The 25,427-nt window shown below is 44.4% G+C and overlaps 1 long non-coding RNA gene across 1 annotated transcript in view; it reads left to right on the forward strand.

The window, feature by feature from the left end:
* The first annotated feature begins 10,497 nt into the window (after positions 1-10,497).
* Positions 10,498-25,427, forward strand: part of LOC141164150 (uncharacterized) — a 66,373-nt gene continuing 51,443 nt past the window's right edge. Inside the window, exons 1-3 of the long non-coding RNA XR_012250850.1 lie at positions 10,498-10,765; positions 18,564-18,618; positions 18,987-19,010. This is a non-coding gene — a long non-coding RNA (uncharacterized lncRNA). The remainder of the gene's footprint in view (positions 10,766-18,563; positions 18,619-18,986; positions 19,011-25,427) is intronic.

Below are 25,427 nucleotides of genomic sequence, written 5' to 3' on the forward strand. Positions count from 1 at the left end.
CTGATTGGTGCGATCGACGATGACATTGATTGCACCAATCAAAGTGCACAGACACGCTGTGACCGCCCTGTGATCTAGGTGTGACCGCCCTGCACATTCTCATAGTAGCTGAGGATTTGTACAGGGCGGTCACGCTGTCCGATCTGCGCTGTGCTGTCCGATCTCTCCTCGTCCACTCTAATCCCCACCTCCCCCCTCTTTTTACCCTGCTCCCGGCCTCACAGAAATAGACTTTTTCAAAGTCTTTTTCTCTGAGGATTTTTTTAAACTTCATGATGGGCCAAACTAATTTTTGGCACAAAACCACTCATCCTTTTCTAACTGGTCTCCTGTAGACGCAGTAGAAATGATGAAGTTTTGGGGCCTGGTCCTTCATATGGGGATACTCAAGAAGCCAGAAGTTCGGCAATATTGGAGTGTTAACGTTTTGTATAACACTCCAGTGTTCCGAATGGCCATGACCTGGACACCTTTTGAGGCCATTCACAAATTATTGCATTATAATGATAATGCACAGTGTCTTCCACGAGATGACTCCAACTTTTATCGTCTTTTCAAAGTTCAGCTGGTCATCGAGCACTTTAACAACAAGTTTGCTGAAGTGTACGTGCCCCAAAGGAACATCTGTGTGGATGAGTCCCTAATTCATTTTAAGGGGAGGCTTAAATTCAGGCAATACTTGCCCAGTAAGAGGGCCAGGTACGGAATCAAGCTGTACAAACTGTGAGCGATTACCTCAGGGTACACTCACAAGTTTAGGGTTTATGAAGGGATTGACTCTCAGATTGAACCCCCTGTCTTGTGAGTGAGTGGGAAAATTGTGTGGGATTTGGTGCACCCACTGCTGGATCAAGGTTATTACTTCTATCTTGATAACTTTTATATCAGCATCCCACTCTTCAAGTCCCTCTCTGCGCGAGGTACCGTAGCCTGCTGTACTGTCCGCAAAAGTCAGAGAGGCCTCCTGAAGACGCTAATTGGGCAGCTGCTCAGAAGGTATGAGATCAGAGCCCAATATAGCGACCACCTACTGGTGGTCAAGTACAAGGACAAGAGGGATGTCCTTTTCTTAACCACCATACATGGTGATGGCAGCACCTCCAGTACTGTATGAGGTACCTCTACACAGGTCGTCAAACCAGACTGTACTGGGGTACAACAAAAACATGGGGGAGTTGATCTCGCTGATCAAGTTGCGTTTTTCTAATGCATTGAAGAAGGCAATTCTGCATGCGTAAACGCACAAATAATGGACATGCTGCGGATTTTTTCGCACATCAAAAACGCTGCGGAAAAATCCGCAGCATGGGCATTGAACTTGAGGAATGTCATTGGGGACCATGGGGGATGGATTACCAAGCGTTTACGCTGCGCAAATTCTGCAGCAAAAGCGCTTGAAAACGCACCCTTATAGCTCCCTAACAAAAAAAAAAAAATGGTTCCAAAATTGTGCTGATGTAAAGTAGACATGTGGGAAATGTTATTTATTAACTATTTTGTGTGACATATCTCTCTGATTTAAGGGCATAAAAATTCAAAGTTAAAAAATTGTGAAATTTTCGCCAAATTTCCGACTTTTTTCTGAAATACACGCAAGTCATATCAAATAAATTTTACCACTATATTGAAGTACAATATGTCACAAAAAAACTTTCTCAGAATCAGTGGGATCTGATGAAGCTTTCCAGAGTTATTACCTCCTAAAGTGACAGCACAGAATTGTAAAAATTGGCCTGGTCATTAACCGCTTCGCGACGGCCCACTGTAGATAAACGTCAGCGCAGCCTGGGCTCTGTGCAGCGCGGACGTTTAAAAACGGTGGGTGGTCACGCAGCGCTCAGGACCCCCAGGGTCCTGCAAGCGCTGCGGGTGCGGTGCAGAGCGATAGCTCTGACAGGGAACATCATCGGGACCTGATTGGATCAGGTCCCAGTGATGTTAACCCTTTGCTGTCTTCTATATGCCGCGATCTATAGTGATCGCGGCATATAGAAGACAGCAGGAGGAGAGGGGGTCGTATACTTACCTCTCCGACGACCCCTGATACCTTCCAGGACCTGGCGTTGCTATGGCAGCTGGAGGTTACATGACCGCCTCCAGATCTGCCATATATGGTGTCCTGCCAGGCTCAGCCTGCAGCTGAAGCCTGGCAGGAGACACTGACTGTGAAACAGTCAGCAAAGATCTCATGTAATGTAATACATGTCTATTACATTACATGAGATCAGTGATCAGAAAAATAAAAATGAATGTCCCATACAGGGACTAAGTAAAAATGTAAAAAAAAATTTTGAAACTGTTAAAAAAAAAAATCACAAAATAAATAAAAATAAATAAATAAAATATTAAACCGATAAATCCATATATTTATGCAAAAACAAAAAAAGTACACATATTTGGTATCGCCGCGTCCGAAACAACCCGAGCTATAAAACTGTCACAGTAATTAACTCTCTCTGTGCACACCGTAATAAAAATAAATAAAAAACAGAGCAAAAAACGATGCTTTTTCCTCATATCGCCAAACAAAAAGTGGAAAAAAAATGCAATCAAAAAGCAAAATGGAAATAAAAATGGTACCGCTGAAAACGTCATCTTGTTCCGCAAAAAACAAGCCGCCATACAGCTCCATCAGCCGAAAAATAAAAAAGTTATACCTCTCAGAATAAAGCAATGCAAAAAAAATATTTTTTCTATAAAATTGTTTTATTGTGTAAAAGCGCCAAAACATAAAAAAATATACAGTAAGTGTAGTATCGCTGTAAACGTACTGACCAGAAGAATAATGCTGCCTTATCACTTTTACCACACGCAGAACGGCATAAAAAAAACCTCAAAAAACAATTCCTGAATTGTTGGTTTTTGTTAATTTTACCTCCCAAAAAACGGAATAGAAAGCGATCAAAAAATGTCACGTACCCAAAAATGGTGCTAATAAAAATGTCAACTCGTCCCGCAAAAAACAAGCCGTCACATGACTCTGTCGGCCAAAATATGGAAAAGTTATAGCTCTCAAAATATGGCGATGCAAAAACTAGATTTTGCAAAAAAAAGCGTCTTTTAGTGTGTGACAGCTGTCAGTCATAAAAACCCGATATAAATCTGGTATCTCTGTAATTGCACCGACCCGAAGAATAAAGTAATCTCATCATTTATACCGCACGAGGAACGGCGTAAAAATAAATAAAACCACCTGCTACTGATTTGTTTATTATGTCTCCCAATGTGCTCACCACACATCTAGATAAGTTCCCTAAGTGGTCTAGTTTACAAAATAGTGGCACTTGTGGGGGGTTTCCACTGTTTAGGCACATTAGGGGCTCCCCAAATGCGACATGGCGTCTGCTAATTATTCAAAAAATTTTACATTCAAAAAGTCAAATGGCGCTCCTTCCCTTCCGAGCCCTGCAGTGTACCCAAATAGTGGTTTTCCCCCACATATGGGGTATCGGCATACTCAGGAGAAATTGCACAGCAAATTTAATGGTGCAATTTCTCCTGTTACCCTTATGATAATGCAAAATTAGGGGATGAAAAACATTTTTTGTGGGAAAAATGGAAAAATTTTATTTTTACGGCTCAATATTATAAACTTCTGTGAAGCACCTGGGGGTGCAAGGTGCTCACCACACATCTAGATAAGTTCCCCAAGGGGTCTAGTTTCCAAAATGGTGTCACTTGTGGGGGGTTTCCACTGTTTACGCACATCAGGGGCTCCCCAAATGCAACATGGCGTCCGCTAATTATTCAAACAAATTTTACATTCAAAAAGTCTAATGGCGCTCCTTCCCTTCCGAACCCTGGAGTGCGCCCAAACAGTGGTCTTCCCTCACATATGGGGTATCAGCGCGCTCAAGAGAAATTGCACAAAAAAATTTGGGGTCCATTTTTTCCTGTTACCCCTGCGAAAATAAAAAAAATTGGGTCTAAAGTAACATTTTTGTGAAAAAAGTTAAATGTTCATTTTTTTCTTCCACATTCCTAAAATTCCTGTGAAGCACCTGAAGGGTTAATAGAGTTCTTGAATGTAGTTTTGAGCACCTTGAGGGGTGCAGTTTTTAGAATGGTGTCACTTTTGGGTATTTTCTGTCATAAAGACCCCTCAAAGTGACTTCAAATATGATATGGTCCCTAAAAAAATGTTTTTGTAGATTTTGCTGGAAAAATGAGAAATCGCTGGTCAACTTTTAACCCTTATAGCTCCCTAACAAAAAAAAATTTTGGTTCCAAAATTGTGCTGATGTAAAGTAAACATGTGGGAAATGTTATTTATTAACTATTTTGTGTGACATATCTCTCTGATTTAAGGGCATGAAAATTCAAAGTTAGAAAGTTGCAAAATTTTCGCCAAATTTCCGATTTTTTCACAAATAAACGCAAGTGATATTGAAGAAATTTTACCACTATCATGAAGTACAATATGTCACGAAAAAAGATTCTCAGAATCAGGGGAATCCGTTGAAGCGTTCCAGAGTAATTACTTCATAAAGTGACAGTGGTCAGAATTGAAAAAATTGGCCGGTCACGAAGGCAAAAACAGGCTCTGGGGCGAAGTGGTTAACGTGCAAACCACCCTCGGGGTGGTAAAGGGGTTATAAGCACATATCTCTGCAATTCAGTGAAGCGGGGGAGTTTTCATCAGACACTCTTTTCAGTGATATTTGCAGTTTAAAATTCAAAGTATTGCAAAAGGTTATTTTTAAATGGTAAAAAAAAGTCACCTTGTAAAAAACAAAACCCACAAAACAACGTCCAAATCATTCAGGGGTTTTTTTCTTACCTTGATGGAAAAATGAAAAAATGGCTTTTGTAAAAAGAGGAAAAAAAAAAATAAAAAACTTAAAAACCAAAGATGGCTGTATCTCCAAGGGTTTAAAACATGTCGCGGTATAGTCACAGGATCTGCCCTGAGTGCCGGATGCACTAATGGTGTTTGCACCTGTTTTGGGAAGAAATCTACAGACGTTATGTGAAGTGTAAATGCGTCATTACATTTCAGCTCTCATGCTGGGGTTGTGATGTCTGATGGCTGGCTCCTGTCACATGCATCTGTACGATGAAACCAATATAATTGTCGATGTGTATGATTAAATAATGGACCTCTCTGTGTGAGAAAATCCACACTCCTAGCGGGTGTATATTTCATTTTTTGGCACAAGGACAGACAAATATGTGCCTAATTTAGAAATGGGTAAAATTGCACAGAGCATGTAAAAACAAGTAACTTTGCAATTTTCCCTGTTCTGAAGAGTAAAAGGATTTTTCATTTTATAGTATACAGTTCGTTGCCTATGTTTTCAGCCTACTCAGCAGTCTCAGAGTGGCCAGTTACCGAGGCCAGAAGTGTGCTTTGTGAGCAGGCTTCATGCTTTAGGCTCTATGCTTTGTGTTCCTGCGCAGCTACCTTGCTGCAGAGGCAACGTGACCTCTGCAAGCAGCCTGGGAGAGAGCATTGGCTTCTGCTAGCAGTCTGGGAGAGAGCATTGGCTTCTGCTAGCAGTCTGGGAGAGAGCATTGGCTTCTGCTAGCAGCATGGGAGAGAGCATTGGCTTCTGCTAGCAGCATGGGAGAGAGCATTGGCTTCTGCTAGCAGCATGGGAGAGAGCATTGGCTTCTGCTAGCAGTCTGGGAGAGAGCATTGGCTTCTGCTAGCAGCCTGGGAGAGAGCATTGGCTTCTGCTAGCAGCCTGGGAGAGAGCATTGGCTTCTGCTAGCAGTCTGGGAGAGAGCATTGGCTTCTGCTAGCAGCCTGGGAGAGAGCATTGGCTTCTGCTAGCAGCCTGGGAGAGAGCATTGGCTTCTGCTAGCAGCCTGGGAGAGAGCATTGGCTTCTGCTAGCAGCCTGGGAGAGAGCATTGGCTTCTGCTAGCAGTCTGGGAGAGAGCATTGGCTTCTGCTAGCAGCCTGGGAGAGAGCATTGGCTTCTGCTAGCAGCCTGGGAGAGAGCATTGGCTTCTGCTAGCAGCCTGGGAGAGAGCATTGGCTTCTGCTAGCATTCTGGGAGAGAGCATTGGCTTCTGCTAGCAGTCTGGGAGAGAGCATTGGCTTCTGCTAGCAGTCTGGGAGAGAGCATTGGCTTCTGCTAGCAGTCTGGGAGAGAGCATTGGCTTCTGCTAGCAGTCTGGGAGAGAGCATTGGCTTCTGCTAGCAGCCTTCGAGAGAGCATTGGCTTCTGCTAGCAGTCTGGGAGAGAGCATTGGCTTCTGCTAGCAGTCTGGGAGAGAGCATTGGCTTCTGCTAGCAGTCTGGGAGAGAGCATTGGCTTCTGCTAGCAGTCTAGGAGGCAGCACAGTTCGAACCAGCGGGCCACCATCAGTTTGTCAGTCTTCAGGAGAACCCTTTCCCTTCAAAGCAGGAACCTGGGTGCTGGGGACACATCTTGAGAAAACTCTTTAAGTGATGGGTGCCTTGCTATCTAAGACTGCTGTAAGAAACACCAGTCATAGTAAATTCCCTCTTGTATTTTGTGCCTTTTGGCTACTGGTAGGTGTAATATGCCGCCCTTGCATGGGTCCTCTCCAAGTTCAGCTTCCTACACTTTTGCGTACAGGAATAGACATTAATGATGAGTTGGTGACGCGCCCCTGGGCCTGCTGTGTCGTGCGGCATCGCGCACACGGGGGCTTACCCGGAGCCGGATCAGATGGGGGTAGTAGTCTCGTGGCGGTGACCCGGTCCGTGCCCAGGGAGTCAAACTGTGTGGCTGAGTATAGCAGTAGATGCTAGAATGTTCGACTACGCCACCCGTTGAATGCGGCTATGAAGCCGCCGCTGCAGGGCAGACCGCTGAGGCCGGTGGTAAGGTTGTGCAGCGTAGCTGGTAGAACCCCCAACGGGAGGGGTATGGCCTCAGGGCAGCAGATGTGGAGATTGGGGTAGTGATGGTGCAGCAAGGAAGCTCAGAGACGTGTGGTGCAGTTCAAGGCTTTTACTCACAGGTGTTGCTCCGGTCACTTTGGCCAGCAGTGACCACCCGAGCCGTGCTGCGTCCACCAGGTGCGGGACTCGGCCAACCCCCAGGCAGTTCGAGCGTGGTCCCGAGCTCCCCTCTATTCCTTCCTACGGGCCGTCCTCACCAGGGACCCACCTTTGTCCGGCTCCCTCGGGTCTTTTAGTGGCGAAACCTTTCCCGGCTTCCCTGACCCTATGCGTGGTTTGCCTTCCTGGTGGATATGGTGAGGGGTCGCGCCAAAACTTGTCCACGACCTCCGGTTCCTGGCTAAGGATGTTTTGCCTCTACCAGTTTGGGATCCGGTACCCTCTTCTGCCAACCCTTCACCCGTCTTAGTTCACTTGTGGGATCTCAGGGTTCCCTCTGCTTGTGTCTCTGGGCCTTTCACTGGGTTTTTTCCTCTTCTTCCTCTTTCTCTGCGCTTCAGGCCTGGCCCTGGAGCTGGGCCCAGCCGGAGCCACAGCTCCCTGTCAGCCCTCTCTGGCTGAACTGTCCCTCAGAACAGACCCTGTCTTCAGATGGTGCCCACCTCTTATACTCCCTCTGACACCCGAGCCCAGGTGACTAGCACCCAATGGGCTCCTTCCTATGCCCAGAGTACTCCCCCTATCTGCCCCTACACTACTGGGATGTTCCTCCCCCCCTCCCACTCCAGCCAGGGACAGACGCTGTCGTACCTGCACATCTACCTAGTGGGAGTACCGTTGTTCTGTCCCCCGGAAATGGGATGAGTGTAGTGCATGCAGCTACTGAGCTCGGTCCCACACTCCATCCTTACCCGGGAGTGGAATACCACACCTCTGGTTTGAGGTGCAATACCCCTGTAGCAGCCGAGTCCTCGGGGTGCTACATTGGCATTAGGCACGTGACTGCTGATAACTTTAGTAGAAGCGACAATTCATTGTGCAGGATACAGTTATAATGACAAGATGAAGGGCTGGACGGGGAGAACGTTTCCAGGACACAGGATATGAGTGTACAGGACATGGCAGAGTGGGCAGGAGACCGTTCCTAGTCTGCGCTTTTCAATCAAACCATTTCTGCTTTCCAGTTATGCCGAAGAGCCCCCCTAATTCTGGAGGAAACTCCCAGCATGCACTGCACCAGCTGTTCTCAAACTGTCAGCGAGACAAGAGGATTTCAAAGCAAACAGCGCTGTGCAGAGTTCTCATATGCCTGGTAATTAGACAGCGCTTTCTGCAGGTGATTTGGACTTTTTTTTTTCTTTCCCCTTTTGGGGACTTGACAAACCGTTCAAAGAAAAAGAGAAGAATTAGGAGAAATGCCTCGTTTTGATTTTCTGCATGTAAGTTAAATGTAAAGGACTGTATTAAACACACTATAAACACTGCATTATTGTGTCCTTTTTTTGTATTTCTTTTTCTAAATGCATTCATTATGCTCTAGGGTTTTTCTAGTTATTTACCTATAGGGTTGAATAAAATGTCTGAGAAAAATACATGTAAAGAATGTATGATTGCCACAAAACAAAAAGAAAGAGAAAAAAACACTTGTAAAAACAAATTAAGATCATTCATATGAAAAAAACACAATGGGCCTCAGGTTCCTCTCTGTCTGCTGCTGGGGTGCGGCACTGCCTTGCACGAGTTTGTCCACTTTCCGAAATGTCCCCCCTTTTTCCAGGAGCTTCATTAATGTTAGCAGTTCATGCAGTAGCAGTGATATAAGTGCAAGTTTTAATAGCTTGAAAACCCCTTTGAGTTACATGAATTCTTTAAGGCAGATTTTGCATCAAAATTGCTGCAAATCTGTTGCAAATTCTGTTTTGGAATTGCTGCAGACTTCACCCTCTGCATTGAAAAGGTAGTCTGCAATAACGTCCACCAAACTAACTGAGATGCAGCACATGTTAATTCACATGCAGAAAATATCCGAAACATGTAGATGAGATTTTGTTGTATTTCAATTACATTGTTGGTAATGAATTACACTGGATTTGCCACTGGAAAATCCGCCTCATTCAGACATCCAGTTTTTTGGATACAAGAAAAAGCAGACCAATTTCCATCTATTTTCTTTGGGTGCAGACTGATTTTCATCAGCATGCTTGCATTTTTCGGCAATGTTTCCGTTTTTTTTCATCAGTGTGGCATTCATTTCTGTTGTGTGCAAAAAAACAACTTTTCCAAGCTTTTCCTACCTAAGTACTGCCTGTTTTTGACAGATCCATTCAATTAAATAGGTGATTTTGATCCACAAAACGGATCAAAAAATGGGTGTCTCTTTTTATTTGGTTTGCAAAATAAAAGCAACTTGTGAACAGCCCCACAGATTGTAAATAGGTATGCATTCTCGTCATAAAAAAGAAACACTTTAAAAACAAGCATCTGACTGACGCCTTATGCACAATGTGTGCATGTAGCCTTAAAGGGGTATTGTCAAGTTTCAAAAATCTGCTATCCATGGGATAGATGCTAACTTTATGATCGCTAGGAGTTTGACCACTGGCATCCCCACCGATCCCGTGAATCGGGACTCTTCTCATACAAATGGAGCAGAGGTTGATCTTGCCCTTCCGCTCCATGAATTCTTAAGGGAGTGTCAAAGTCCAGCCGAGCGCAGCGTTTGGCTATCTCCGGCAGTCCCATTAAGAATGAATGGAGCGGCAGTGCAGATGATAGACCACCATTCCATTCACTTGGGGTTCGATGTGTGTCCCAGCGGTCGGACCCCCAGCAATCAGGAGGTTATCCCCCATCCCATACATAGGAAATAACTTTCAATAGCCCTTTCAGAGGTTTTCTGGCCCTATGATTTTTTTTTTTTTTTACAAAAATGACAATGGTAAAAACTAAATAAAAATGAGCAATACATTGAGAAAGTGGTCCAGACTTGAAAAAACAAGTTTGCTGGGAAACTCCCCCCACCTTCATTGGCCGGTCTCGTCCTATATGAAAATAAGAAGAGACCTGTCAATCAATCTGAGCAAGGCAGGAAAAGCCAGAGGCCATGACTAAGAACCGTTCACACACTGATTCGAAACGCGTAGGCCACCTATGTGTTTCTTGCTAGGATGTCCTGTTTTTAATGTGTGGATGTTTTTATCTTGATGATTAGACTTTGTACTACTTTCGGAGGTTGAGTGACCTACCGCTTATCTTGTCAGAAGCCGGAGGAAGCTCTCGGGCTCAGCAGACACTTCTCTCTGTCCCTGGGCCATTTTTTGTGCAAGCTATGTTCTCTCTGACACCTGTTTAGATATCATTCTGCCTCTGGTTCAGGCATCATAAAACGACTAATGGGTTCCTTTTAAGAAAGACAATGACGATGAATTCTGTTGTACCGGTGTAAAATAAAAGGGTTTGTATGAATGGGAATGTCAGACATTTTTTAATTACAGCTCAATGATCTTACACCGTCAGAGCTCTGCCTAGAATTTAGATTATAGCGGGAACGCTGTGCTCAGAGACACCTCCATTTATACCCGTGACAGCTGTGTGAGGTACCGTTCACCTCTTCCCTCCCACTCACACTTCCAGAATAGACAATTCCCATCCCGCCCACACATATATCTGATCTGTAGGAAAGCTAATACACAAGGTTAAATTGTTACTATAGTCAAATCAAATTATTGTTAACTACGCAATGCAAATTGCTGTAATTTACTGAAAGCAGAGTCCTTTTATATTTATCCAGATTGTGCAGCGAGATTTATTACATCCACTATAAACGTCCTTATTATCAGCTCCGTGTGCAGGAAATCCAACTTAGGTCAAATGTTAGGGCAGATTCAGACTTTACACTTTGTTTTTGGATCCAATCCTGATTATGGCTATGAGCTTGTCTTAACGGGTAAGTAAACTTTTATGCATTTTTTTGTATATTAAGTAGCGATGATCAATGGGGGGGGGGTCCGGCTCTTCAGACTCAAACTGATCGATTAAACCAAGGGGCAGAAGCACTCAGCTTATCTTTGAGTGTGAGCAGACCCCATCGACCCTCTATTGAGCCAAAAGCTCTCATTGAAGGAGTTGTCCACCTTTCAGGACAATTTTAACATTTTTGTTGGGAACCTGTCACCTTGGAAAACACTATTTACCTGTAGATAAAGGGTTAGTCTGCAGGTACATAACATTTCAATGCTACCGTGTCTCCTTACTAAATGCGTGGCTACTGGGAGAAAAATAATTTACAGTGGATATGGAAAGTATTCAGACCCCTTTAAATTTTTCACTCTTTGTTTCATTGCAGCCATTTGGTAAATTCTAAAAAGTTAATTTTTTTTCTCATTAAAGTACACTCTGCACCCCATCTTGACTGAAAGAAAAACAGAAATGTAGAAATTTTTGCAAATTTATTAAAAAAGAAAAACTGAAATATCACATAGTCATAAGTATTCAGACCCTTTTCTCAGTATTGAGTAGAAGCCCCCTTTTGAGCTAGTACTGCCTTGAGTCTTCTTGGGAATGATGCAACAAGTTTTTCATACCTGGATTTGGGGATCCTCTGCCATTCTTCCTTGCAGATCCTCTCCAGTTCCGTTAGGTTGGATGGTGAACATTGGTGGACAACCATTTTCAGGTCTCTCCACAGATGCTCAATAGGGTTTAGGTCAGGGCTCTGGCTGGGCCAGTAAAGAATGGTCACAGAGTTGTTCTGAAACCACTCCTTTGTTATTTTAGCTGTGTGCTTAAGGTCATTGTCTTGTTGGAAGGTGAACTTTCGGCCAAGTCTGAGGTCCAGAGCACTCTGGAAGAGGTTTTCATCCAGGATATCTCTGTACTTGGCCGCATTCATGTTTCCTTCAATTGTAACCAGTCGTCCTGTCCCTGCAGCTGAAAAACAACCCCCATAGCATGATGCTGCCACCACCATGTTTCACTGTTGGGATTGTATTGTATTGGGCAGGTGATGAGCAGTGCATGGTTTTCTCCACACAAACCGCTTAGAATTATCACCAAAAAGTTCTATCTTCGTCTCATCAGACAAGAGAATCTTATTTCTCATAGTCTGGGAGTCCTTCATGTGTTTTTGAGCAAACTCTGTGAGGACTTTCATATGTCTTTCATAGAGGAGAGGCTTCCGTCGGGCCACTCTGCCATAAAGGCCCAACTGGTGGATGGCTGCAGTGATAGTTGACTTTGTAGAACTTTCTCCCGTCTCCCTACTGGATCTCTGGAGCTCAGCCACAGTGATCTTGGGGTTCTTCTTTACCTCTCTCACCAAGGCTCTTCTCCCACGATTGTTCAGTTTGGCTGGACAGCCAGGTCTAGGAAGACTTCTGGTGGTCCCAAACTTCTTCCATTTAAGGATTATGGAGGTCACTGTGCTCTTAGGAACCTTGAGCAATGCAGAAATTCTTTTGTAACCTTGGCCAGATCTGTGCCTTGCCACAATTCTGTCTCTGAGCTCCTTGGGCAGTTCCTTTGAGCTCATGATTCTCCTTTGGTCTGACATGCACTGTGAGCTGTGAGGTCTTATATAGACAGGTGTGTGCCTTTCCAAATCAAGTCCTATCAGTTTAATTAAACACAGCTGGACGGGGGCGTGGCCTAGCTCTTGATGTGAGAGGTCGGGTGGCAGTGCCTCTCCACCACCATTAGCTTCAATTATCCTGCACAGAGCCCGAATCAGCCAAATCCCTTATCAGGAACTGCTGTCTGAGGGTCCCGGGAGTCAGAGGCGAGCTTCTGCCAGACTCAGAGAGACCAACATGGGCCGCAAAAGGCAGAAGGATGCCGGGGCCTGCAGCAGTGCCTCAGCCCAAGATGGCACCGAGACAGAGGAAGAGGCGGGAAGGAGGAACACAGCCTATGCACGGAGGCTGGAGGCTTCAGCACGGCTGCACAGGTATGCGAGGGGCATGGAGGCAGATGAAGAAGGAAGTGAAGGCAGTGAGAAGCATGGAGATGAGGAGGAAGACGGTGAGGAGATGCCTGTGCTACATAATGTACAGCAGGAGGAGGGGGATGGTGACACTGTGCTGGCAGCTGAAAGTTCAGATGAGGCAGAGCCGACTCTGCGAGATGTATTCCAGGCTGTCTTATACTGCAAGACTGCTTTAACTGCTCTGACAAAGCAGGTGAATGGTCTGAAAGCCGACATGGGAGGCATTGAGGCTTCTATGCAGAAAGTTACAGCCAGATTGACTGAGGTGGAGGGCAGAGTTGGCGTAACAGAAGATCATTTAACCTCAGTGCAAAAGACGCAACAACAGCACACTCAGAGGATCACGGTAGTGGCTAATAAAAACGATGACCTGGAAAACCGGTCACGCAGGAACAATTTGCGTATTGTGGGCATCCCTGAAAGAGCTGAGGGTGCTGACCCCACGACCTTTGTTGAAACCTGGCTGCTGGGAAAGTTTGGGTCTAATATCCTGTCGAGGGTGTTTGCTGTGGAGCGTGCCCATCGTGTGCCCATGAGACCCCCAGTGCCTGGAGAGGGCCCTCGTACGATGTTAGCCAGAATCCTGAATTGCAGAGACCGGGACACTATTTTACGTAAGGCCAGAAAATTGACAGATCTCACCCTGGAGGGCAAACGCATTGAAATATACCCGGATTACTCGGCTGAGGTGCAAAAGCTGCGGCTACGGTATGGTGAAGTGAAGAAACAGCTCCGCTCTTTGAATGTGAAATACTCTACAATTTATCCTGCTAAATTAAGAGTGGAAGCCTTTGGAAAGGTCAATTTTTTCCCATCACCGGTAGAGGCCGCTTCGTGGTTGGAGCGGAACCGGAGCAAATTGAGAGAAGCTGAGGACTCGGCACGGTGAATACACGACCCTGCTATCCCGACTACTGGACAGGGTTGTGGTTCTACATTGCTCTGCGAAACCGCAGAGGAGGGGGAGAAACCCCCGCTGGGATCTACGTTTTATAGTTTTATAGTTAATTTGTTTGATTAATGGTTCGGGACTATGCATACTATTGATTATGTGGTGGAGAGACTGCCAATGCTGGAGGAGGACACGGCGCATGTTGATATGCGGTATACTACGATGTTGCTCAGGTTCTTTGAGCTCCCACTCTCACGTTGGGAAGAGAGTGACAAGAGAAGGGTGGGGGGAGGGGGTGGGAGGGAGGGGGGGGGGTGGATGGGTTGGATTTGCGGGAAAATGGGGTTGCTTACGCTGTTTGACCTGGTATGCTGGGGAACAAAATGGAAAGATGTTACTTGATGATGGTAGATTGTTTTTTCTAATGCACAATGAGTAACCGTACGGTTCGGATTTTAAGTTGGAATGTACGTGGTATATCTGACCGGATTAAGAGGGCAGCAGTTCTGAATCACATCAGATCTTGTGATCCTATGATTGCGTGCTTACAGGAGACCCATCTCACTAGAGATACTAGGCACTGGCTATCGAGAGGGTGGATGTTAAAGACATATCATTCTACTTATTCCTCGTACTCCAGGGGGGTGTCAGTCCTAATACGCAAAAACGCTCATTATGAAGAGCTGGCAGTGCAAGTAGACAGTGAAGGGCAGTATGTATGGATTGCGTGCAGATTGTATGGACACAAAATGATTTTAGTGGCTTTATATATCCCTCCACCTTATTCTAAAAAGGAACTTCAAGCAGTAATGGACTTGACGGCCAGATGGGGGGAGGCTCCGATGTTGATTATGGGAGATGTTAACAACACCATGAATGATCACTGGGATAAAGTACGTCCGGCAGGTATGGAAGCTGGACGGGACGGAATGACTGCATTTGGCACCTACGTGGGGGAGCTGGGGCTGGTGGATCTGTGGAGAGTACGAAATGAGGGTAAGAGGACCTTCTCGTGTCACTCGGCTACACACGGAACACTGTCAAGGATAGACCTGGCTTTTGGGGATACTGCTATGGATGGGATGGTGGGGGAGGTGGAATACCTACAGAGGACTCTATCGGATCATAGTCCTATGGTTGTCACGCTTCTAGTGGGATCTGCTCAGGGTCAGAGGGGAGGTTGGCGTCTTCACCCGACGTGGCTTAAAGTGGTGGATATGGGTGGCATAACCAAAGAACTAGAGCACTTCTTCCAAGTTAATGAAGGGAGTGCTGAGGCTACAGTGGTGTGGGAGGCTATGAAGGCATTTACGAGGGGACTCTTTATAAGTGAGATCTCACGGTGTAAGACCAAAACTAAATTGGCAGATCAACAAATAAAGGATGACTTGACAAGGGCAGAGGCAGACATGATTTTGGCGCCAACGAGTGTAGCTCACAATAGACTAAAATTGGCACAGGAGGCAGTTAATAAACTGCACATGATGCAAGCCGAGAGGAAAAGGGCATTTCAGCAAGCCCAATTCTTTGAGGAAGGAGAGAGAGTGGGTCGCTTGTTGGCGGTGATATCTTCGGCACAGAGGGAGTCTTCCAGGGTGTACAGGTTGAGAGACCAAGCGGGGACGACTCTGACAGACACAAAGGACATATTGGAGGTCTTTAAGGAATATTACATGGCACTGTACAATTCAAGAGTACGGGACACAGAGGGGGCCGTAGAGGAATTCTTGGAGGGCATCTCACTGTCTACATTGTCTGAGGAAGATAGGTTAAGGTTGGATGAACCTGTGAGTGTGGAGGAGGTGGAATGTGCAATTCTGTCTATGCCCAATAACAAATCACCGGGTGCTGATGGTCTACCTGGGGAGGTGTACAGGGAGCTGGTGGAACTGCTAGCCCCAAAATTGAAATCTGTGTTTGATGAGGCTTTGGAGAAGGGGGCGTTACCGAGATCAATGGAGGAAGCGGTGATAGTGGTTCTGCCAAAGGAGGGGAAAGACCCCATGGATGCGGAGTCGTATAGGCCCATATCGTTGTTGACAACGGATGTCAAAATACTCGCTAAGATCCTGGCCACCCGGCTCACCGGGGTTGCGCATACTGTTATTCACGAGGACCAGTCGGGCTTTATGCCCAACCGCTCCACGGCTGTTAACTTGAGAAGACTATTTCTTAATATGCAGCTGCCTGCTGATAATGGTGGCGGGAGAATAGTGATGTCGTTGGACGCTAGGAAAGCATTCGATAGCGTGGAATGGGAATATTTATGGAAAATCATGGAAATAATGGGATTTGGCCCCGCATTCATGGCCTGGGTGAAGTTATTGTACTCATCCCCAAGGGCGGTAGTTAAGGTGAATGGTGAACGGTCCGGGATGTTTGACTTACATAGGGGCACAAGGCAGGGGTGCCCGCTGTCCCCGCTATTGTTTGCGGTGGCTGTGGAGCCCCTGGCGGCCAAAATAAGAGCTGAGAGAGGAGTGGTCGGATTTAAATTTGGGAGGCTGGAAGAAAAAATATCACTGTATGCCGATGACATCCTGTTATTTCTGGAAAATGCAGGAGAGACATTGGGGTGCACGATGGATGTAATTAAACAATTTGGGAGCATTTCGGGACTGGAGATAAACTGGCACAAGTCTTATGTCATGGCTGTAGATAGACCAATAAAAGTGGAGGAGATAGATGAGAGGGGGAAGCAGCTCCAGCTGGTTTCACAATTTAAATACCTTGGGATATGGGTGGCGCTTCCATTGACTCGATTCACGGATCTGAATTTAGTTCCTCTGCTAGAGAAATTTAAAAAGAAAATAGGCGCATGGTGCCAATTGGCTTTGACGGTGACGGGTAGAACTAACCTGATTAAGATGGTCCTTATGCCACAACTAATGTACGTTTTGCACAACTCACCGATATGGCTACCAAAAAAACGGTTTCAGGGTATTGATTCTATCTTCAGATCCTTGATATGGGGCAAGAGGCAGGCAAGGATTAAATTGGGAACGCTGCAAAATGGGAAGGAGGAGGGAGGATTGGCCGCTCCCAATCCCTGGGTCTATTTCTTGGCAGTACAAGGCCAGCATGTCAGGGGATGGAGAGAGCCCGATTGTGGAGGGGCAGCTTGCCGGGTGCTGGTACATGTGTCGGGGAGACGCCCACTGGTCCAGGCGTTAGAGGATGGTACCTTTAAGAAATTGGGAGCAATATATCCTACCTTAGGCTTGACTCAGAAGGTATGGGACACTATTAAAAAGATCAGGGGGGTGGACGGGCTGACTAAGTACTCACCGGTGTTGGGCAATGAACATCTGCCGGAACTTAATAAGCTGTGTCAAATGGGCAATTGGAAGGCGCAAGGAGTGAGATATGTGTGCCAGCTGCAGAGTGGAACGGACCTGAAGACCTTTGAGAAATTGAGAGAAGAATTTGATTTGCCTTTGGTATGGGGATTTCAATACTATAGGCTTCGACATGCTTGGATGGCACAGTGTGGATTGGGAGACATGACGGTTCAGGGTGACATTGTACTAGACTTTGTGTGTATGAAGGGAGGGACGAGGGGAGTCATATCGAGCTTATATCATGACCTACTGCACTCCTATCTGGGGGGGAATCACCTCATTGCAAAGAGTAAATGGGAAAGGGAGGTGGGTACCCTCACAACAGAACAATGGGAGGCGATTCTAGAATATGTCCCGAAGATCTCTTTAAGCGAGCAGGCACGGATTTCCCAATTATACATAATACATAGGACATACAAAACACCGCTGCGCCTGTACAAGGCGGGCTTGAGGGGAGATTCCAATTGCCCTAGATGCTACACATGCTATGGTCATGCCCACGGTTGGTGGCTTATTGGTTGTTCGTTGTCAGCAAAATTGAGAGGGCTTATACATGTACAATTGACAGAAACCCGGTGCTGTGTGTTTTGGGGGAGGTGGATGGAATACCTGTCTCAGAACATTACAAAGTGGCGATAGCGCGATTGCTATATGTGGCACGCAAACTAATAGCACGAAAATGGACAGATTCGGAACCCCCCACTAGGAGGGAATTTATTGCTCAGACACGTACGGTGATGCATTTAGAGGAAAGCATTTACAGGCGGAGGCATGGAGAGAGAACTTTTGGGAAAATATGGTCCGCATGGATGGCGGTAATATGATTGTCAATGTTCCCAGGTATGCCCGGCATAAGGAGTATTGGCGGGAGGGGGGAGGGGGGAGAGGGTTTTGACTGTATTATTACACGTTATGTGAATTGTTATATGTATATTGATAACTGTTTGCTGTTAAAATTTTTGAAACCTAAATAAAAATAATTGGTTTAAAAAAAAAAAAAAAAAAAAAAAACACAGCTGGACTCCAATGAAGGAGTAGAACCATCTCAAGGAGGATTACAAGGAAATGGACAGCATTTGACTTAAACATGAGTGTCTGAGCCAAGGGTCTGAATACTTATGACCATGGGATATTTCAGTTTTTCTTTTTTAATAAATTTGTAAAAATTTCTACATTTCTGTTTTTTTTTTTTCAGTCAAGATGGGGTGCAGAGTGTACATTAATGAGTAAAAATAATGAACTTTGTTAGAATTTACCAAATGGCTGCAATGAAACAAAGAGTGAAAAATTTAAAGGGGTCTGAATACTTTCCGTACCCACTGTATTTCCTCCCGGGAGCCAGCGGCTTTCAGTCATGGAGGCAGGTAGGGAGCGCTACAGTCACTATACTGTGAGCAGCGGCTGTAAGCTCACTGTGATTGACAGCTGTCTTTGCAGTATAGTGAGCGGTGACTATAGGAACAACACTATTTCTGGCCATTTTATGACGTGTATCCAGCATTTGAAGCAGTTTTTCTCTCTGCACTAGAAGCCTCAGCCGATACTTTTTGTGTTTTCCTTCTGAAAAACTGTGAATTCAGGAAGTAAGTGTCAACACCGCTATAGAGGACCATCTTCATATTTCATTTCAAGCATCACTATTGCTGAGTCAACCCTGCTATATTACTGTGCCAGCTTTGCTTTTTTGAACTCTGTGGCAAACGCACCTCTGCTACATTGAATTTGCTATAGCATTGTGGCATCTCTGCAATATTAAGCTCTGCAGCAAACCCTGCCCTGCTAATTTACTAAGCCAGCACTACCATCTTGAAACCTATTCAACTCGCCTCTTCATCTCAGTTTTCATTGTTAAAATACCTCTGCTTCATTGCTGTGCCTCATCTGCCACTTTTGTTCCAATTTATCACTTTGCTGCACCAAAACCACCATGGAACTGCTCATCTGGACGAAGGGCTTCGAAGATCCCCCTCACCAGGTGAGATATAACAGCTCCTGTAAAATAAGCATTGATCGCTTGTTGACCTTCTCATTATAAGGTCCGGTTTGAGGGTCCATATTCGGACGACAATGCCCGGACTGACTGCGGGTCTTCTAGGCATATATGAGGTTGTATGTTCGGGTCAGGATAGCCTCAGTTATTTCGGTCATTGCAGTCCATAAATGGACCATGAAATACAGCTGTCTTAACCCAGCCTAAAAGGGGTTGTTTCTAATGAGATAACCCCCTTTAAATTAATCTTTAATGACAAATTTGTATGAAGATAATAACGAATTCTCAAAAACCGGCCCCATGTTATAAATAGGATAAAATGCGTCTCATGTAGAGACAGTAGAGTGTTGTGCACTTGTTAGAGAAACAAGTCTAATGAAGACAACATATTACAGATAATCGGCCGTTCTTCTGCTCTTTATAGAATTCACAAAAAATCCACCTGCAGTGTATCTGTGTGCAGACATTTACTGCTTCATTGTGAAGCCATGAATCCCGGGCAATTAAGCAAGCACTACATAAAGAAAAATGGAAGTTTATCTAGCTGAATATCGTAAATAATGTGCTGAAATTATCTATATAGTAACATCATGGTTAAAGAGCCAAATGTAATTTACCCCACAGCCCAGACAGGTGCAGCAGCAATGGAGGTCTGCTCAGTGGGACTTCGCAGCATAACAGCGCCACCTAGTGCTAAGATTTCCAGCATTACAAGACAAGTGAATTGCTGTGATTGCGTCTGTTGGGAGATAACGATCAGAGCCAGATTGGAAATTAATAACAGCCCTTGGCTTGCACACAAAGCACTAACTAACATCCACAACTATCTGTTGACAATAACAAGACTTATGACGTTGTACAGCATCTGGAGAGTGCAAGCATTTTACTAAAATTCTTAAGCCGCTTTCCATGTTGGTTATTTTCAATCAGAAAAGAATATGATTAATTCCTTATTCAGACCACTGATTTTGTACAGGGAAAAAAGGACCAATTTTCATCAGTGTGCTGGATTTCTCTAAGGGTTCATGCAGACGTCCGTGCAAATCCGTCCATTCTAGGATTGCAATGCACAGATTGGCCGCAGCTCTCCTAACCTGAGCGTGACAGTTTTTGTATTTCTATGAAACTGTCATTTTCATTGCGTCCAGTCCGTGCATTGCAATCCAAGAACGGACTCATCTGCACCCGACGTCTGCATGAGCCCTTATGCTAAAAAATAAATGAAAAAGCTTCTCCTTCCTTTGCAAGACGGAAAACAAACCATAGACTTGCATGGATGATTTTGATCGGTGACTTAGATAGAAAAGGACATGTCTCCATGATTATTTTGCAGACACACAGCTCTCAAAAAAAATGGACATGTGAACAGCCTCATAGATTTTCACAGGTATGTGCTCTATGCAGGAAAAACAGGTAGTGCGTGCTGCGATTATTTTACACGTGGATCATTGGCTCAGGTGTAAACCATCCATTTGATCTACCATATTGACTGGCATTGGTCAGTGTGCTCTCCGTATGCTATCTGATTTGCATGTGGACAGCACACGGACCGATTATACGCTCGTCCGAACAAGCACTAATGGATAGGAGAAGTTTTGCAATTTTTTTTTTTAGCTTATGAAAAAAATCACTGTTGAACCACTGAAGGTAAAAACCCACACTGCCCAGACAGTGATGAAAATCTAATCCAGCACCGTTTAAAAATCAAAAAAATGTTCATCTGAATGAGGCCTAAGAGGAAGTAGAGAAAAAAAATGCTTTGCTGCTCCCCTACTTATAAATCATACAGTACAGAAGAAGCTTAGTGTAAGTCCTCATTCAGACGTATGGGATTTTTTTTTTGCATACGAGAATGAAAGGAGCATTTTTCATCAGTGAGCTGGAACCAATTTTCATCTATTTTTTGATCTGTGTGTCCTCAGCTCAGAGCCGAAATCTCGATCTGCGCATGTGCCACCTCCGGCGCCATTTTATTATTTTTATGAAGTTCTGCACACAGGACGCCGACTCCCACTGTGCACGCAATGATGTGCTGAATTTTAAAAAGGAGGCAGGTCACTGAATAATCAGTAACATGAAGAAGAAACAGAAGAGACTGGTGGGGTAGGGGCAGAGAACCAGAAGAAGACCCTGCCCCCACATCCCAGCCCGAAGCACACAAGACGTCATCTTATCAAAACTTCATAATGTGAGTATTGTGAGGCAGTGACCGGGATCGTATACGAGGGAAGGTATATATCCCCCAGAATGTGTACAGAGACCTATTAAATCCATTGGAGTGCATTGCAGTCACACACACAGCTGCGGCTGCAATGCAGGAATGAAGGTGAGCAATGACCTGGTCAGACTACCTGGCTATACAGATTAGTAAAACCCGGCAGGGCCTTCATTTCTTGGAGGAGGCTACAGGAAGGCAGTGGGGCGGCCTCCTCCCTCCAACCCGGGTTTTCCAGTGGCTCTTGTCACAGGTCCTATAAAAACCCTGCACTAAGGATTAGTGTTGTTCAGTGTTGGGACCTGCTAGGAGCATAGCAGGAAAGCTTTGCGGGCCTGTGAGCAGCTGAACCCACGCCTGGGAAGGCTCTGCACCCGTCAGGCTCTGAGCAGTCCGGTGCGGCCGTTGCCCACGGCAACCATTTTTTAAGGACTCATGTTAACCCGGCTGCGAACCGGAGAACTTTTCTGTTTACCCGTGAGTCGCTGAATAAAAGCTGTTTATGTTGGACTTGCTTGGGTCACTGCCTCAGTTACTGCACGGTGTGAACACCGCCACCTTACAGTATTAAACAACCACACAGCGGATCCATTAACATCAGGTATCATATTAATCAGCATCACAGCGCCATTATAGTCATGCCTTTACTTTATAGGGATAATCTTCATGGCAGGTTTCCTTTAAGCAGCGACCTTTTCTTGCTGCTAGGTTAACATCTTCAATACAGGAGAGAGCGTCATAGGATCTCACACCGCTCGTTCCCGTCAGCTAAGAGTGACAAGCAGGACGCAGCATAGTTTGATGCAGCCCAGAGCGAAGACTTCAGACGGTCCGTGCTGCAGGCTAACAGTGAAAACCTCTAATTGAGTGATTTAGAACAAAAGATTATAATTCCAAGTCCTGTTCTATAATCATTATTCTTTTGTAAGGGGAAGTACGCTTTAAACTTTCGTTACTATTTAAAGTGTCTTGAAGCAGCTCACTCTGGTAACTCCATTGAAAACAAACACTCGGCCCAGCTGGAGAGTCAGGAGAGATGGCTATCAGCCAAATAACAACTATCTATTGGAGACAGTCGAAAGTTTTCAGACTTTGGTTTTCACAAAATTTGCTGCTTTAGTGTTTTTAGATTTTTTAATCATGTTTCTATGGTTACTGAAGTACAATTATAAGAATGTCATAAGTTTTTAAGCTTTTATTGACAAATACATCTAGTTTATACCAAGAGTCTTTACATAAACTTAATGTATTTGTCAATACAAGTTTTAAAAACATATGAAACGCTTTTAATTGTTCTTCAGTAACCACACACTGAGGCAAAAAACTTTGTGAAAACCAAAATTTGTGTGTCTTAAAACTTTTGGCCACGACTGTACATGTCCAGTCATCTCCCTTACATGAGTTGTCTAACTCGTCATCATGGTAAGTTGATGAATTCTTACATGGGATGAGATCATATGAAAAATTGTCCTTTTTAGTGTTAAAACAACATCCATGACAATATTTCTGGTTTTGACCTCCATTTTTTATGTCCACAAAAAATAAGGCCCACACCAGTGTCCTTAATCAATTTTGGATAGTGTCACTTTTCTCTCCCATTGATTTGAACAGATGAATCTCATCCACTAATTGGCGAGTTCATGTTGAGATGCTTTCTATGTGTGCTATCGGCTAACCTAGACTCACCCTAAGGCCATGGACCCGCTATCAGTATTCGGTCAGTATTTTTTCTCAGGAGTGGGAGCCAAAACCAGGAGTGGGTGATAAATGCAGAATTGGTGACTTGTTTCTATTATACTTTTTCTCTGATTTTCTCTGAGCTCACTGATAGCGTGATGCAGGTCTGGGAGGAGATTCCTCAGGACACCATCCGCTGTGTTATCAGGAGCATGACCAGACGTTGTTGGGAGTGCACACAGGCACGTGGGGACCATACACACTGATGATTTTTATTTCAATTCTTTACTTTTATTTTAGGACGATTTATAATCAAGTCCTCAATTGATTGATGATCTTGGTTTATTGATACGTCATTTAGTTCTCAACAAATTATACAATTTCAATCTTCAAAAATATTGAATCTTCATCGAGATCCTATTTATGATTTATATGCTCTCTTAATTTTTTTTGCACAGTGTATTTTACCCCCTGAATCATCAGAAATAATATAATAAACCAAGTCATAATGTAGTTAAACCTTAAACTACTGCATTATAATAATTAACCCTCAAGACTAAAGAAGATGTTATATATTCACTTAATTCTTTACAAAGAGTCTACTGGTAGGCAATGTTCAAGGAGGTAGCATGTCTGATAATGCTATGGGGACACTGAGCTTGTAAGTGCTCATTCAGACGAGCCTGTTATACGAACGTGTAATGTCGAATAAAAATCGGACAGCTCACTGACCAGTGTAATTCAATAGGGCTGTCCAGATGACAAGTTCTTCACATGAATTGATTGTCAGTGTGAAAAAAAATTGTACCGTGGCTATACCCTTCCGAGTCCATTATAACCTGAGAAACTGTATTTGCTCATGCACATTTTAAAATGTTGATATATAAATACGGATGTTAAATAGATATAAGATACGGACACACTGATAACAAAATAGATGAAAATCGTTTGAGTTTCATCCAGATTTTTCATCTGCTCGTCAGACCCCGGCCCTAGATTAACTTCACAAAAGCATATTTTTGGTCCATGTGCGGAAAACAGACATGAACAGCTCACTGACTAATGATAACAAAAGTGTTTGTACATATGGATATATTTTTTTTCAAAATTACATTTTTTTATTGAAAAATTATATCATTTTCAATAACAAAGATACAAAAAAGAAGAATAAACAGGACAATATCAGCATCAATATATCATAGATTATAAATATAAAGTCCGAAAAAAACATCAACTTATAGGAAGAAAAGGGAGGGAAGGGAACATTTTAAGTCATCAGTATTCCAATTATGGGGTTACTAAAATCCAATGGAAACCATACATAGTGCAGCCAGGCGCGGACCAACGTGGAGCATAATCAGTAACGAGAAGAGGTCCATCAAAGAAGAGGGTGGGTCCCATCAGTCTGATGAGAGGCGCTAGGCATCGGATTCCTGGAATTCAATCCAGTCTCTCCAAGTCTCACAGTAAGGCCACGGCCCCACTATCAGTGTTTGGTCAGTATTCGGTCAGTATTTTTTCTCAGGAGTAGGAGCCAAAACCAGGTGATGAGCAATCAGAGAAAAGGTTTAATAGAAACAAGTCACCAATTCAGCATTTATCACCCACTCCTGGTTTTGGCTCCCCCTCCTGAGAAAAAATACTGACCGAATACTGACCAAATACTGATAGTGGGGCCATGGCCTATGTATCACAGTCAGTGGACATGGACATATTTTACATGTCTATGTGGAAAAAAAATCACAATAGTGGCCAGTTGCAACCAGTTTTGGGATGTGACTCGCCCATAGATTTCAATGAGTGCTCACAAGAAACAACAACTAATAGATGCCATATGGACACCATCCTTATTAATACATTTTTAACTGATAGTTACATATATATAGTTACATAGTTACGTTGGTTGAATAAAGACCTAGGTCCATGAAGTTCAACCTTCCTCCATTGAAAAGATTACATAGGAAACTATTAAGCTTTTTATTATTTTTTTTTATATATGGATGTCAAAACAGACAATTTTTTATACACTTATGTGAACGTAGCCTTAGACACGTTCAGATGAGAGTAGGATGCACTAACCAATGGTGAAAAACAATTGGTGCAACCTCTCCAAGCGCACAGGGGCGCCATTTCCACCTCCAAAGCAGAACTCCGCTTTTGTCACAGATACAAAGAGGGGCCCATATACTGTTCTTGCACAGGGGCCATCTTAGATCTGTGTCCACCCCTTGTGGAAATGACCCGCCCCCTGGGCCGTGGGGTACTCGGTGCCAGGTCGGTCGTTGCTAGGGGAGATGTCACAGTGGCGGTGAACCGGTCCGTGACCCAGGGCGGTCAGTAAAAAGGGGATATTTACAGGGGAATTAAAGTTCTTATGTACAGTTCGTGACGCCACCTGTGGTATGCGGCTAAAGGGAGCCGCCGCTGCGGAGCAGGTCCTCTGGAGCTGGTGTGAATGCAGCAGAGTTGGTTCAGCTCTCCACAGGCAGAGCTTAGCTCCAGGGCAGTGT

The sequence above is a fragment of the Phyllobates terribilis genome, unplaced genomic scaffold, assembly GCF_046119375.1.
Source record: "Phyllobates terribilis strain yellow unplaced genomic scaffold, ASM4611937v1 Scaffold_10__3_contigs__length_209671492, whole genome shotgun sequence".
Classification (NCBI taxonomy): Eukaryota; Metazoa; Chordata; class Amphibia; order Anura; family Dendrobatidae; genus Phyllobates; species Phyllobates terribilis.